The sequence below is a fragment of the Periplaneta americana genome, chromosome 5, assembly GCF_040183065.1.
Source record: "Periplaneta americana isolate PAMFEO1 chromosome 5, P.americana_PAMFEO1_priV1, whole genome shotgun sequence".
Lineage (NCBI taxonomy): Eukaryota > Metazoa > Arthropoda > Insecta > Blattodea > Blattidae > Periplaneta > Periplaneta americana.
In genome coordinates, this window is record NC_091121.1 from 24,889,943 (window position 1) to 24,905,361 (window position 15,419).

Consider the following 15,419-nt stretch of genomic DNA (forward strand, 5'->3'; position numbering starts at 1 on the left):
TATAATTTACCTCCACTTTCTCCAGGAAACGTACCGCCCTTACTTGAGGATGTGTCTTCGATGGTGTGATATCGGGACGATTGTTGTCCAGGGCATTGTTACCATTTTGCCATTTTCTGAATGCTGACTTTCCCAGCCGATGGATTGGTCATGCTGGACTGTATCTTTAACCACCGAGAAGAACTGGTCTTAACTACTCAACTGCTGAGGGAGATCTCTATTACAGAATCATGGCAGTGGCACAAATAGTTCGTGATACTGCACGGGTGTGACACGTTGTAAAGTTTTTTTTTTTAAATCGTTCAAGAAACAAACAAATTTCAGTGTTTTCCTCATCAGGTTTCACCTGTACGATTTGATCATGACGTATCGGGGTAACGACGAGTCGCCGAACCCATGTTGTCTGCTAAAAAAGTTTTTCTTGACCTTCTCAACTACCCCTCTCAGTTTCTGTTTTAGATTTTGAAACATACTGTATTTCTGTACTTATTATTCTGACTATTACACTCTTACTACGTCATACTACTTTTGACCAATAAAACGGTACGAAAGGACGTATTTCAACCAATCATGGCTGCTTATCGCACAATTTTATCGCGTCCCTAGCATTTGTTTAATTTTATCGCGTCCCTAGCATTTGTTTAATTTTATCGCGTCCCTAGCATTTGTTTCTTTGTTTGCCAACATTTGAAACTGCGCTGGTCTGGACGCCAAAAAAATATATAGGCCTATATATATAATTACAAACCACTCCAGTCGATGCACAGCAGTTTCAAATATGACTCGCATTGGCATTCAAGAACAAGAATTAATCAAAATCACTCATCATACCTATGCATCTTCTAAAATCCGATTCACAAATAAATGAAGAGCACCATTCGGAAATCCTGAATAAGTTGAATACACCATGTAGGCCTAAATCAACGAGTTCACTTCTATTACGCACACGTCCAATATAACATCAATTGAACCACCAACCACATTCAAATTTGAAAATTGTACATTCAATAATTATTCCCTTTAAAATTATTCATGTTTATTTTTTTATGTCATCGTCGTTAAATAAAACTTTTCTAACACTTGTGTATATTAGTTAGGTTATGTTATAGCTTCTGCTATATGATATTATGGATAGTCACGTATCAGAGATTGTTTAATATTAGGATTTATTGAAAATCATCTATCAAGTGACGTTGATTACTGGGATTCGGATAATTGAAGTGGAATGCAACTGTCTTAATAAAAATGAAACTGAATCAACAAAGCCTTCTTGACTAGTAACAGTCCACAGAGTTCAATGATGATTCCATAGTTGGCACAACTGATACCGGTAACAAGAAAACATCATCATAAAACACTACTGCCATCTAGCGTAATGTTGAGATGGTACAATAATACATTTGAAGACAGTTGTATTTTCGTAAGCCAATTAATATTTTATTGTACATTTTGTTACTTCTAATCTTTATATAGCCTAGTTTCTCCTAATCGTGTAATAGTCAATTAAATCCCACTCGAGTTTTGATTTTCTCTAGATAAATCAAAACCTCTAGTGAGATTACTGTTGATAAATGTTGTAGGCATTTCGAGCGAACTACTGTATGTTACAAAGTATGGCAGTTGGAAAACGGGGCCGGTTTTATGAGGCTTGAACTGATATTTCCATCTACCAGAAATGAATTTTAATCCAAAGATAGGAATGAAACTCATCATACATCACCGGCATTTTAAAGATTAGCGAAGCTGCAGTACTCTTTCTTTTTTTCTAGAAAACAAAAACTGGACAAAAGTGACAGGAAAATATTTGGGATGATAGAACAAGTGTAAAGGAAGTAGTGTATGTGAAATACCTACGTGTTTATTCTGCTTTATAAACGTGTTTTCGAGTGGTATAACTGTTTCCATCACATAAGAGAATCACTGCAAGACTACAGTATTAATATACATGTCGAGTAAACATGTCTCGAAGTCTGAGTTGACTGAAATCATACGTGAAAAAAGTCACCAACTATAGACGTGCAAACATTCAAATTATTTAAGAATATCTGTGCATTCAGATGGAAAGAATTCGAGAGTAAATATTTCAGAACATTAAGAGAATATATGTATAGCTACAGTTTGTTCTAACATGTGTACATTAAATAAAGTGCTGAGTTACCAATCACCACTATAGGCTACAATAAGAATACAAATAAATAATATTTATTTTGCATTAATGTGTCTATTGATGCAAATCAGTTTTGGGTCATATGATTTGTCTTCTATTATAAAAGGTTCAATTTAAAAGAAGTTTTCTCCTAAGGTATCGTCAGGTTACAATAAATGACTGTCCATATAATTAAATCATTTAAAAGAGTTTATTAATTATTAAAAGCATAAAATTATTTTAAAATATTGGTTAATGTAATCTTATATTTTCATTTTTGGATAATTTTTTAAAAATAATTTTAATGCTTTAATTATACAGGTTGTAAGGGGTATAGGTCCCGTCCTTTTCACAGTCGTCGGGGACGGTCTGCAGTATCAAAAAATGTCCGTACAACATAGAGTCAAAACGTGATAGTTTTCACAGAAAAAAAATTCTTCTCTTATGTTATTCGCGTTAAACTGCTTATATCGTTAGTGAAATTACGAAAACAATTACATCAGTAGGTATATCTAGCAAAGAGTTAATATAGTTTAAATAAATATTTATGTGTTCTATTACGTTTTCGTGAAATTAAATAAAATTGCATGCTTAAATTTGTTAATATTCTGGCGTGAGAGACGTGGCAACGTGTTTAGCAGGCAGTACTCTGCACAGACGTACGTACATGTCAGCTGAGATCAAGCTCCCTGTCCATAGGACTCCTGTCGAGCGGGATGACAGTTCGGTACAGGGTATTCGATAAACAACTTACAATGTCATTCACAGTTTAGGAATATAATATGTTATTAATTTATGGAGAAAGTCGTCGTAATTCAAGTGAGATAAGATGTACCGTCAATGTTTTCTGCAATGAAGGTTACCTAATCGGCGAACTTTTGTAGCGGTTTCTTAACGATTATTAGAAACTAGGAGTGCTATGCATAGACATTTCGCTAGCCCGCGCTACGAGCGTGCTAAACTAGTCCCGGCTATCGACTGATTACTTGTACAGGATTCATACCATATCATATCGCGAACACTGGTTTATGAATACGAAAAACGTTAGTTCGCTAATCATCCACCGGAAGCCCGTGCTAAGAATGTCTACGAATATGGCCCTTGAGTCTCGAAAATCACACAAACAGAAATTTCTTTAAAAATGGTACTGCTTTATGGAAGCGGGAGAGATTAAACTCACAGTCTACTATATACAGTCGCGAAGCTTGAGGTGATTTTTTTGCAAATCTCGTGATAAAGCGCTCCAAGCGGTTAGCAACTAGAAACAATAGACTGTCCACGGTCGACTTTGGACTGAATCGTATTTCCATCGAGTGCTAGCTCGTTGCGTATTTCACATTGATGCTTGTGAAATGTTCGTTATTGGTTGTAATGAAAATGTTAATGGCTAAAATACAATAATTGGAATAATTATATTTTACTAGAGATGTATAAAAATTAAGTTTGTTTTAATGAAATTTATTGATCACGTTTTATTTTCAATTCTGGTGGGATTATTATTGCTTAGCCCTACTTTTTTTTTTCAAAGGATATGTTTTTAATTATAGCTGTTAATTTTGTTGTTATTTTTATTTGTTACTTTATTAGAGACGTAGAAAAAGTCTGTTACAATAAAATGTATTAATCACGTTTTATTTCCAATTCGGGTGTGATTATTATTGCTTAACCTCAACTACGTAAGCCTACACTACAAGTGCCGGTACACGTACATAAGTTAATCCATTAATTCATATTTCCATTATTATTGTTGTAAAGGGAAATGCAAATTAATATTTATTGGTTTCATAGTTAATTATCGCTATAATCTTGAATGAGTGAAGCGATTATAGTAAATTTCAGTTCGTTTCGTACAAACAAAAATAATATTAACCTATTTCTTGCAGGTATCTTCGAGTTTAATTTTTCCAAAAGAACACGACAACGAAAGTGTAACATATTTTGTCGGCTGCTAGGAGAGAGATCTGCGATGATGAGGCGATAGTAGCGATCCTAGTGGTGGGCAACTATCCATGTTTGCATTTTTACTATATATTGAGCTTCGCGACTGTATATAGTAGACTGTGATTATACTACTATGGACATTATAACTCTGGACATCAGAGTGAAGTGGATATTATACTAATATGGACATTTTGACTCTAGACGATTTAACATGGACATTTTCAACGTAGACATTATTGCATGGACATTTTGACGTATGGACATTATAATCCTGGACTTTATGTCTGGTAACCGGAGTGGGTCTTCGAAGACGGCATTTAGTATTCACTGTATTTTGTAAAGCTAATTTTTAGAGACAATGAATGTTGGGGTCACGTTGACTATACACAGGAGAGTCTAGAACAGAAATGTCCTATATGGAAAGCATGGATATTTGATCTACGTCTCTGTGTGTCAAGTTTCCGTCCCCAAAAGGCCGATACAACACCACGCAAAACCTTTTTATTAAAATGTGCAACTATACCTAAAGGGTAGTGGACGAAGAGAGTGAGAGAGGGGAAGAGGGAGTAAAATTTGGGATAGGAGCATCATACACATTTTACGCTATATGGACCAGGGAATTTACTCAAAACGTTTTGGTTCGTTTGATCTTTAACAAGCCCACCACACATATAGTGGCTTCCTCTGAGCCCTGTTATTTCTGTTAACAATTGCCACGTAGTAGTTCCATGGTAGTATTAGAACGGCTACAGACTTTCCAGTAAAACCGAAATAAAAATTACACTTCCCACTTTCATTACCGAAACAATTATGTTATAATTAAATTAAAGCCTCACATTAATATTCGTGAAACTCCAAAAGCATAGAAAGAGGCACGAAATGCATATTTATGTAAGGAGCCACAGTAATGTTTTCAGTGAAAAGATTTAGAAACACCAATCTGTATAAGCTTAAACTGTAGGCTACTTATTGTCAAGAAGGTACATATAATTTCCTTCTTGTGCATTCGCTTTTTTATTCCCTCCAATTTTCCTTCTTTGTTTCATTATTTCTTTTACATTCATATTCTGCCGTTCTTTGTTCTTATTCCTTTTCTATCTCAAATTTTTTCTTTCCCTAATTTTTTCTTTCACTCTTGTTCTGTTCCTAATAACTTCCATTTTTATTCTACACTTTATTTCTTTCTTCCTTTAGCTCTAACTTTCATTTTATTTTCTTTCGATATTTTAATTTCATTTCTTCGCTTCATTTTTATTCTTCGTTCTTTATTTTTTCCCTTTCTCTTCAGATATTTTTCCTCACTTCATTTATGTCCTTCGCTCTTTATTTCTTTTCTTCGCTATTCATTTCTGTCCTTCGCTCTTCATTTCTGTCCTTCGCTCTTTACTTATTTCCTTCGCTTTTTATTTCTTTCCTTCGCTCTTTATTGCTTTCCTTCGCTTCTTCATATAATTCCTTCGCTCTAAATTTCTTTTCTTCGCTCTTCATTTATTTCCTTCGCTCTTTATTTCTTTCCTTCACTCTCCCTTTAATTCCTAGCTCTTCATTTCTTTCCTTCGCTCTTCCTTTTTCGCTCTTTATTTCTTTCCTTCACTCTTCATTTATTTCCTTCGCTCTTCATGTATTTCCTTCGCTCTTCATTTATTTCATTCGCTCTTCATTTATTTCCTTCGCTCTTCATTTATTTCATTCGCTCTTCATATATTTCATTCGCTCTTCATTTATTTCCTTCGCTCTTCATTTATTTCCTTCGCTCTTCATTTATTTCATTTGCTCTTCATATATTTCATTCGCTCTTCATTTATTTCCTTCGCTCTTCATTTATTACCTTCGCTCTTCATTTATTTCTTTCGCTCTTCATTTATTTCATTCGCTCTTCATTTATTTTATTCGCTCTTCATTTATTTCCTTCGCTCTTCATTTACTTCCTTCGCTCTTCATTTATTTCCTTCGCTCTTCATTTATTTCCTTCGCTCTTCATTTATTTCCTTCGCACTTCATTTATTTCCTTCGCTCTTCATTTACTTCCTTCGCTCTTCATTTATTTCATTCGCTCTTCATTTATTTCCTTCGCGCTTCATTTACTTCCTTCGCTCTTCATTTATTTCCTTCGCTCTTCATTTATTTCCTTCGATTTTCATTTATTTCCTTCGCACTTCATTTACTTCCTTCGCACTTCATTTACTTCCTTCGCTCTTCATTTATTTCCTTCGCTCTTCATTTATTTCCTTCGCTCTTTATTTCTTTCCTTCACTCTCCATTTATTTCCTACGCTCTTCATTTCTTTCCTTCGCTCTTCCTTTTTCGCTTTTTATTTCTTTCCTTCACTCCTAATTTATTTCCTTCGCTCTTCATGTATTTCCTTCACTCTTCATTTATTTCATTCGCTCTTCATTTATTTCCTTCGCTCTTCATTTATTTCATTCGCTCTTCATTTATTTCCTCCGCTCTTCATTTATTTCCTTCACTCTTCATTTATTTCCTTCGCTCTTCATTTATTTCATTCGCTCTTCATTTATTTCCTTCGCGCTTCATTTATTTCATTCGCTCTTCATTTATTTCCTTCGCTCTTCATTTACTTCCTTCGCTCTTCATTTATTTCCTTCGCTCTTCATTTATTTCCTTCGCTCTTCATTTACTTCCTTCGCTCTTCATTTATTTCCTTCGCTCTTCATTTATTTCCTTCGCTCTTCATTTACTTCCTTCGCTCTTCATTTATTTCCTTCGCTCTTCATTTATTTCCTCCGCTCTTCATTTATTTACTTCACTCTTCATTTATTTCATTCGCTCTTCATTTATTTCATTCGCTCTTCATTTATTTCCTTCGCGCTTCATTTATTTCATTCGCTCTTCATTTATTTCCTTCGCTCTTCATTTACTTCCTTCCACTTCATTTATTTCCTTCGCTCTTCATTTATTTCCTTCGCTCTTCATTTACTTCCTTCGCTCGTCATTTATTTCCTTCGCTCTTCATTTATTTCGCTCTTCATTTATTTCTTTCGCACTTCAATTATTTGCTTCGCTCTTCATTTACTTCCTTCGCTCTTCATTTATTTCCTTCGCTCTTCATTTATTTCCTTCGCTCTTTATTTATTTCCTTCGCGCTTCATTTATTTCCTCCGCTCTTCATTTACTTCCTTCGCTCTTCATTTATTTCCTTCGCTCTTCATTTATTTCCTTCGCTCTTCATTTACTTCCTTCGCTCTTCATTTATTTCCTTCGCTCTTCATTTATTTCCTTCGCTCTTCATTTATTTCCTTCGCTCTTCATTTATTTCCTTCGCAATTCATTTATTTCCAACGCTCTTCATTTACTTCCTTCGCTCTTCATTTATTTCCTTCGCTCTTCATTTATTTCCTTCGCGCTTCCTTTAATTCCTTCGCTCTTCATTTCTTTTTTTTTCGCTCTTTATTTCTTTCCTTCGCTCTTCATTTCTTTCCTTCGATTTTCGTTTATTTCCTTCGCACTTCATTTACTTCTTCGCAGTTCATTTACTTCCTTCGCTCTTAATTTATTTCCTTCGCTCTTCATTTACTTCCTTCGCTCTTCATTTATTTCCTTCGCTCTTCATTTATTTCCTTCGCTCTTTATTTCTTTCCTTCACTCTCCATTTATTTCCTACGCTCTTCATTTCTTTCCTTCGCTCTTCCTTTTTCGCTTTTTATTTCTTTCCTTCACTCCTAATTTATTTCCTTCGCTCTTCATGTATTTCCTTCGCTCTTCATTTATTTCATTCGCTCTTCATTTATTTCCTCTGCTCTTCATTTATTTCCTTCACTCTTCATTTATTTCCTTCGCTCTTCATTTATTTCATTCGCTCTTCATTTATTTCCTTCGCGCTTCATTTATTTCATTCGCTCTTCATTTATTTCATTCGCTCTTCATTTATTTCCTTCGCTCTTAATTTATTTCCTTCGCTCTTCATTTACGTCCTTCGCTCTTCATTTATTTCCTTCGCTCTTCATTTATTTCCTTCGCTCTTCATTTATTTCCTTCGCTCTTCATTTACTTCCTTTGCTCTTCATTTACATCCTTCGCTCTTCATTTATTTCCTTCGCTCTTCATTTATTTCGCTCTTCATTTATTTCCTTCGCACTTCATTTATTTGCTTCGCTCTTCATTTACTTCCTTCGCTCTTCATTTATTTCCTTCGCTTTTATTTATTTCCTTCGCTCTTCATTATTTCCTTCGCACTTCATTTATTTCCTTCGCTCTTCATTTCTTTTTTTTCGCTCTTTATTTCTTTCCTGCGCTCTTCATTTATTTCCTTCCACTTCATTTATTTCCTTCGCTCTTCATTTCCTTCCTTCGATCTTCATTTCTCCGTTCGCTCGTCATTTCCTTCTTTCGCTCTTTATTTCTTTCCTTCGCTCTTCATTTCTTTCATTTGCTCTTCGTTTCTTTCCTTCGCTCTTCATTTCTTTTCATAGCTATTCATTTTTTCCTTTGCTTTTCATTTCATTTCTTTTCTCTTAATTTCTTTCTTTCGTTCTTCATTTCTTTTTCACTCTTCAGTTCTTTAGTTAGTTCTTCAATTATTTTCTTCCCTCTTCAGATTGACGACAATAAGATAAAATAAGCAGAAAACGAAAACTTCAGTAGCTGTGTGAGCACAACCTGGGGCTTTCGCTCTACGTAAGACAAGGAAAACTAATTGAACTGACTAATGCACGAATCGCATCGATACTGATTTTTCTACGTATGTTTGAATTCTATCCGTATGCTCACGCTTCTCTTACGTAAGTGTTCGATAGAAATATGTGTATGTTTTTTATTTTTCTGTTCATTTATAAATTTTTTTCAATAATTACACATTATATTTAAATCGTTTATCATATAGAAGATAGCGTAAAATGGAAAAACATATTATATTATCGCTCTGAATGTAGATTATGTAATTTCGCCCTGAATTGTATAAAGGTTTCGAACATACAATTTCAGGTATTAAGTTCTTTGATTTATCAGTAAAAAAACACGTACTAGTCTATTCTGTCAAATATGTTACAAATGGTATGTACCATGTTACACGACACTACATTCGCTAGCGGTCCCTACGATATATCAGAGTTTTGAAATATATCTTTTGAAATGCATTGCGTGAATTATTGTTGCCTGAACATGTGCACTATAATTTTCGTGCCTTTTCTAATTAGTTTTGTTTTAAAAATACGAGTGTATTTATATGTGTGCTCGTTTAACTGACAACCAGATTAAAGTTAATGTAAACACTACACTTGTATCTTTCCGATATATTCAACATTCTGCAATTTATTTTATTTATCAATTATATAAAATTACGTACCGGTATTACTCTCGCTTTGGTGACCACAACTCAAGACTGTAAGCGCTAGAATCATATTTTAAAGAACAGTCTCAAAAATTGCTTTCAAAGTCGCACACGAAAATTTCCGTTCATTTAATATGTGGTTTCCCGAAAAGTATTGAAAATTACTAGTATGAAAGCAAGTAACAAATTATAAGCAACTTAAATTGAAATGTTTAAGAAATACAGTTTTGATATTACATTAATAATAATAATAATAATAATAATAATAATAATAATAATAATGATAATCAATAGGCAATATATATTATATATAATATATATTATATATTATTTTAATCTACCGAAGTACATATGATATTTCCATGCAGATATTCTGCGTCATCATACGATGAAAGAGCAACGGAACTGAGGAAAATTCTCTCCGGCGCCGGGATTTGAACCCGGATTTTCAGTTCTATGTGCTGATGCTTTATCCACTAAGCCACACCTGATACCCACCCGGACAGAATCGTCTCAGATTAAGTTCCAACTCTTGGGTTCCCTCTAGTGGTCGCCCTCTGCACTACGCCATAGATGTCTATGAACGTAGGACTGAAGTCCACACATGTGCTGAGGTGCACTCGTTATGAGTGACCTAAGAGTTGGAACTTAATCTGAGACGATTCTGTCCAGCGCCGGAGTGGGTATCCGGTGTGGCTTAGTGGATAAAGCATCAGCACGAAGAGCTGAAAACCCGGGTTCAAATCCCGGCGCCGGAGAGAATTTTTCTCTGTTCCATTACTCTTTCATCGTATAATAGGCAATATGTTCTGTACACTAGGACTGAGGTTTATTATATGTCTAATTCATGCATGTGACGTTTGTTTCATACTACAGCTGTGATAATAAGCTAGTGCATGATAGACCTACTAACAAATTTTTGTTTCTCTTTCCGTTTGCAATCTTTGTTTACTTTTCCTTTCGCAAATTTGGTATGTTTTCATTTTACAACTTGCGTTTGCTTCTTTCTTTTCCGTTTACAAGTTTGGTTTGTTTTTCCGTTCGCAAACTTTAATTGCTTTTACGTTTCCAAGTTTTATTTGTTTTTCCATTTGCAAATTTTGTTTGTTTTTCCGTTTGCAAGCTTTGCTTGTTTTTCGGCTTGTTTGTGTAGGGATTACCTTTTATTTCGGTTTTGTAGTTATTTTCTTGTTTCTTGACTGGTTAATGTGGGGGATTGCTTTTTGTTTGACTTCTTAGTGATTACTATTATAATTATGTTTCATTTCTTTTCTCCTGTTCCTTAAATTTGCATTTCCTTATTTCTCGACCTACAGTCTTGTAGTTTGATTCATTATGGGCTACATATTAGCCTATACTTGGAAATTTATTTATTTTTTACTTATTTTTTATAGTTTCTTGCCTGTTTTATTAAAATGTGGGTATAGCATGGGTCTGCGTATTAGTTACTCATTGATTTGTCAACAATTTGAATGTTATTGCTTGCGTATTGTTAACTCAGTTTTCTAATTTCTTACTAAATCATTCATTTAATATTGTTTTTTATTTTTCACTTAGCCTACTTATCGCTTCTATTAGTGAAATAGTTAAATATACAGTAATCTTAATGTAAAATGCACGTAGTTATGAAACAACTAGTAATACGAAATTAGGTGTGTATTTCTTGAGGAAAATTCATATTTACGATAACTGACCTAGGAAATAAAAATCTGACGTCACTGGTATATTTGGGTTAGTAAGCCTATATCGCATTAAGGGGAGAGGTTGGTATCTTTTAAAACGTTTCCTAATTGGTGTAAATATTAATTTTTTTTTATGTAGAGAGCTCATAGCTGTGGCAACTCAACCAAATAAAACTATTTTGAAAAAAAAAATTATTTGGGGGCCCAAATTTAAAAAAAATATATACCCAATACAGGATTGTACTAAAACTGATATATCTAAACCGTTTTTAAAGATAGATTCGAACAGTTTTTTGCAATGTATTTGCAAAAGCATTTTCTACAAACTGTCTGTAAGAGAATTTTGATATTAGTCCCTACGTTTGTAAAATAAACAATTAAATTTAATAACAATTTTCTGATTTCCTTTCTCGCAAACAAACGGACGTATTTTTAAAATGAAATCAATTAACAAAATCCTGTTACAGAGAAAAGTTTCCTAATAGTCTAAAGAATGCGTGTTCTAAATTTCATGCATGTATCTTTAATAGTTTAGAAATTATATCCATTTTTGTCTGGCAATGTAGCAAAAAAAAAAAAAAAAAAATGAACTTACTGGAAACCGATAAAAGCGGGCGTGTGATTTAAAAATCCATAGCGCAGGAAATATTCCACACATATCAAAGGGTATTTTAAAGAAAAAAAATTGAAAATTTAATTTACCGGAAACAACAATAAAAGTGGGCGAATGATTTAAACATTCATAACGCAGGAAGTTTAAAAATGGCGACTCAACATCCGATAAGGGCACAAATACCCACAAAATGTTATGCCATGCATTCCGCACATATCACAGAGTATTTAAAAATTTTTTTTTTTTAATTTACTCATTTTTCACCAAAAAATACAATCCTCTCCCCTTAAAGTGATTTTACCGAATTCGTGGAATAATATTGACTATTACGCTCTTACTACGTCATACTACTTTTGACCAATAAAACGGTACGAAAGGACGTATTTCAACCAATCATGTCTGCTTATCGCACAATTTTATCGCGTCCCTAGCATTTGTTTAATTTTATCGCGTCCCTAGCATTTGTTTCTTTGTTTGCCAACATTTGAAACTGCGCTGGTCTGGACGTAATATATATATATATATATATAATTACAAACCGCTCCAGTCGATGCACAGCAGTTTCAAATATGTCTCGCATTGGCATTCAAGAACAAGAACTAATCAAAATCACTCATCATACCTATGCATCTTCTGAAATCCGATTTACAAATAAATGAAGAGCACCATTCGGAAATCCTGAATAGGTTGAATACACCATGTAGACCTAAATCAACGAGTTCCACTTCTATTACGCACACGTCCAATATAACATCAATTGAACCACCAACCACATTCAAATTTGAAAATTGTACATTCAATAATTATTCCTTTTAAAATTATTCATGTTTATTTTTTATGTCGTCGTCGTTAATTAAAACTTTTCTAACACTTGTGTATATTAGTTAGGTTATGTTATAGCTTCTGCTATATGATATTATGGATAGTCACGTATCAAAGATTGTTTAATATTAAGATTTATTGAAAATCATCTGTCAAGTGACGTTGATTACTGGGATTCGGATAATTGAAGTGGAATGCAAGTGTCTTAATAAAAATGAAACTGAATCAACAAAGCCTTCTTGACTAGTAACATTGCCATCGTGAATAATAGATCGACAACTTCTCTACGAGAAGGCATTGCTCACTACTGCCATCTAGCATGCATCTAGCGTAATATTTGAAGACAGTTGTATTTTCGTAAGTCAATTAATATTTTATTGCATTGGAGTACTTCCTTACTTCTAATCTTTATATACTTTCTTCTAATCGTGTAATAGTCAATTAAATCCCACTCGAGTTTTGATTTTCTCTAGATAAATCAAAACGTCTAGTGAGATTACTGTTGATAAAAGAAAAAGTTATAATGAAATAAAATTGCTAGAAATTGCTAGAAAATCTGTAAGGATCTGTCAGAGAGCGAATCCGTAATCATAGCCGCCGTTGTCTGCTTGGTAAAAGTTAAAATATGAATTAAGATAACACTTTTTTACTCGAAACAATAAATCAATCTTCTTCACGTCAACTTGGGGAGGGTTGTCACTCCCAAAGAATGAGCACGTAGGTGCGTATCCCGTTATGATTATCTAGGCAGACTCGTTATTTATTCTCATGCACGTACAAACACACACACATTTACACAAAAACATACTTTATGATTTGGACTTATTAGCAAACCTTGCTTTGTGTATATGAATGCTAACAAGTGTCAAAAACGCACAATTTACAGCCGTACAGGGGTTGGTCCGCCGACCATATTTCAATTCATATCGCGCGGAGAGAAATTAAGCACTGTTATAACCATGGAATGGTTTTATCATAGTGTATACATATATACGGCATTGGGTAGAAGTATGTGACGTAATCCAAAATTATGCGTGGGTTCCACTCTCCTCTTTTTCTCTTTTTGCTTGGTTACACAGTTCGCAATAATCAAGGTGTCTCGCATCTTTGCGTGTCAAGTAGATGGCGGAGGGGGTAGGGTAAAAAATGTGGTACTCCTATGTAAATAAGCATTATCTAACCCACTATCCCCTCTGTGTTTGTTAAGAAGAAAGCTAATTTCCCTCCAGAGATTTTTATTTACGTTTAATTAAAGTTCCAATGTTTTCGTGCAGCGAGACTTTTTTTTTTAAGGAGGGTTAACGCCACCTCCGTCGTCAGACCAGTCTTCTGTGAAAGTTTGGATATTTAGGAGAAACATAATTACGTAGAATCAACTCATTGCACTGATGCACCAATCTTTATGTCTGAATGCTTTGAGAAATACATAACTTATTTCCATAATAAAACCAAAAGCTTTTAAATATCAGTTCTTTTGTAGTTGCCTCAATGAAAGTTATAATCAGTTCATAATACTTTAATAGTACATTATGCAACGAGCCTATAATGAATGTAATTAAGAAGTGAGTATGGATATTTATGAAACGAGCGCAAGCGAGTTTCATAATTTTCATACGAGCTTCTTAATTACCATTATAGGCGAGTTTCATACGACTTTTTATGCTCGACCATATTTCTAACTTGATATTATTAATGTTATTGTATCTGAACTTCAGCAACGTCCCGTATGTTGTGAGATGTGCGCAGACGCGAAAGTATTGATTTTTTCCGAGGAACAGATGTCCACATTGACCTTGCGAGGCCATAAGAACCTACAGAGATAACATTGAAATAAAATTAGACATTGAAAAACGAGATGACAAATTGTATTTATTTGAATATTATTTACAATTAACGCTAATTATTATAGTAACAGAACATAACCCTCTGCGACAGTATTGGATTTCCAGCCTCCGAGACTTTTCCTTAATTCTCTTTCGATTGCATACCCGAGAATAATCGATACTTGCGGTTTTATAACGGTAGAAAGCTGACCTGTCATTGGCTGAACAGTTGTAACCTGAGTCGTCATTGGCTGAAAGACCTGACCTTTAATGAGTAGGTGTACTTTAATGACATGCATTAAAGGTCTGCTACCAGGAGTATAATTACTACATTTCGGCATGGTCGAGCATAAAACATTTTATGCTCGACCATGCCGAAATGTAGTAATTATACACTTGGTAGCAGCCCTTTAATGGACCTCATTAAAGTACACCTATTCATTAAAGTTCATGTGTTCCACCAATCAGAAAATACCATTGTAGCAATATGAAAGCGCAAGTATCGATTATTCTCGGATATGCAATCGAAAAACAACTAGCGCGAGATTAGCGTTACTATTGCTATAATAATTAGCGTTAATTGTAAATAATATTCAAATAAATTCAATTTGTCATCTCGTTTTTCAATGACTAATTCAATTTCAAGGTTATATCAAGATTAATGTTTACTTTACTCTCTAGATTACATCAAGGTCAATGTCGACATTTGTTTCTCAGAAAAAATCAATACTTTCGCGTCTGCGCACATCTCACATTTTACGAGGTATTGCACAAGGCCAGTTCCGCTCCTCAGTCAGATAACAATAACATGAATACTTATGAATAATTTCAAGTTAGAGCATAAAAAATCGAATGAAGCTTGACTATAATGGTAATTAAGACGCTCGTATGAAATTATGAAAATCGCTTGCGCTCGTTTCATAAACATACTTGCGTCTTAATTACTACCATTATAGGCTCGTTGCATAATGTACTATTATAGCCTGACCGTGAAACGAGTGGTCCTGGGTTTAAATCCCAGTTGGGATAAGTTACCTGGTTGAGGTTTTTTCCGGGATTTTTCCTCAACTCATTTAGATCAAATGCTGGACCCTGGACTCATTTT

The 15,419-nt window shown here is 34.1% G+C and overlaps 1 non-coding gene across 1 annotated transcript; it reads left to right on the forward strand.

Annotated features, from left to right (window-relative positions):
- The first annotated feature begins 10,060 nt into the window (after positions 1-10,060).
- Positions 10,061-10,132, forward strand: TRNAF-GAA (transfer RNA phenylalanine (anticodon GAA)). The gene has a single exon. It is a non-coding gene; the product is annotated as a tRNA-Phe (tRNA).
- The last annotated feature ends 5,287 nt before the right edge of the window (positions 10,133-15,419 follow it).